The sequence below is a fragment of the Zeugodacus cucurbitae genome, chromosome 4 (genome assembly GCF_028554725.1).
Source record: "Zeugodacus cucurbitae isolate PBARC_wt_2022May chromosome 4, idZeuCucr1.2, whole genome shotgun sequence".
NCBI lineage: Eukaryota > Metazoa > Arthropoda > Insecta > Diptera > Tephritidae > Zeugodacus > Zeugodacus cucurbitae.
The window spans coordinates 41901279-41903112 of NC_071669.1; positions in this window are offsets into that span (position 1 = coordinate 41901279).

The following is a 1834-nucleotide window of genomic DNA, read 5'->3' on the forward strand; positions in this document are numbered from 1 at the left end:
TGTTGTTCGAATGGACGAAAGTGCCCCAGCTCTGAAAGTTTTCGATGCAGTACCCGCTGGTGGAACCGAGGAAGAGGGAGACCTCCACTCCGATGGAAGGACCAGGTGGAGAAGGACCTGTCTTCACTTGGTATCACCAATTGGCGCCAAACTGCCAAAAGGAGAAAAGCGTGGCGCGCTGTTGTGGACTCGGCTATAACCGCGTAAGCGTTTTCTAATTTCAATCGAATTTTGAAGTCAGTGGACACGATTTCTTGAAAAGTTATGAAGCGAAAAATTTCCACACATCTTTATTACAACTATTTTTGGATATCTGGGGTATTGAAAAGTTATGGTCCGCTTTCGACAATTTTTTCACAAGTGAAGCCAGAGATGATATGCACAAATTGTGTACAGTTTTATTCCGTTATCTTCATTGGTTCCTTATGTATATATTATAAAGTGAAGGAATAAGATGGAATTCAAAATTGAGTTATGAAGAAAATAGTCGTGTTGTGTACCGATTTCGTCCATTTTTTGTCCGTGTTATCAGAGTGTCAAGAAAATATTATATGCCGAATTTCATTGAAATTTGTCGAGCAGTTTCGGAGATATGGTTTTTGACCCATAAGTGGGCGATGCCATATCCATTTTTATACTCTCGAAACATGTTGCACAGAGTATCATAGTTTTGCTCACATAACGGTTGTTTGTGTCACCAAGAAATAATAGAGTTAGATATGGGGTTATATATGTATGTATATATAAATGATCAGGATGACGAGTGGATTTGAAATCCGGGTGTCTGTCCGTCTGTCTGTCCGTGCAAGCTATAACTTGAGTAAAAATTAAGATATCTTAATGAAACTTGGAACACATCTGAGGAGGTTGCTTTCGAAAATGGGCAAAATCGGTATACTGCCACGCCCACAAAATGACGGAAACTGAACACTTATACAGTGTCATAACTAAGCCATAAATAAAGTTATTAAAATAAAATTTGGAACACAGGATCGCATTAGGGAGGGGCACATTTGGATATAATTTTTTTGAAGAAGTGGGCGTGGCCCCGCCCTCAAATAGGTTTTTTGTATTTATCTCGCAAACCAATGAAGCTATATAAACCAAGCTTTCTGCAGGCGTTTTTTTTTAGCCACTTCTTAATGCAGTCCAAAAACAAAAGAAATCGAAAAATAACCACGCCCACCTCCCATACTAAACTTAGGTTGAAAATTACTAAAAGTGGGTTAACTCACTAACGAAAAACGTCAGAAACACTTAATTTCACATAAAAAATGGCAGATGGAAGCTGCACTTATGGGTCAAAAACCATATCTCAGTGAAGATATCGGTGCAGAACTTTGCACAAATACAAAGTTTATAGTATGGCGGCCCCATTCTACAAATCGCCGAAATCGGACTATCGGTTTTCAAGGCCCCATATATCGAACACGAGGACCTCGGTGCTTCTAACCTAATATTAGGGTTTCCAACTTTTAATGGACTTTATACAATATGTATGACGAATATGTGGGTCAAATTGTGTATTATATAATATTAATGAAGTTAAATAAATTGCGAGAGTATAAAATGTTCGGTTACACCCGAACTTAGCCCTTCCTTACTTGTTTGTATACCAATTGGTGTGCAGCCCTTCTGTACCATATTTATAACGCATAATTATAATTTTAGGGTTTTGGTTTTTTCCTTACTGAATTAAAGCAGTTTTAGTAGGTTTCAATATAACTTTTTTATGGGAGATGGGTATGGTTATAATCAGATTTTCTTCGTTTTTGGACTGCATAAGGTAGTGCCAAAAGAAATCACTCTAGAGAGGTTCCTTGTTATATAGTTT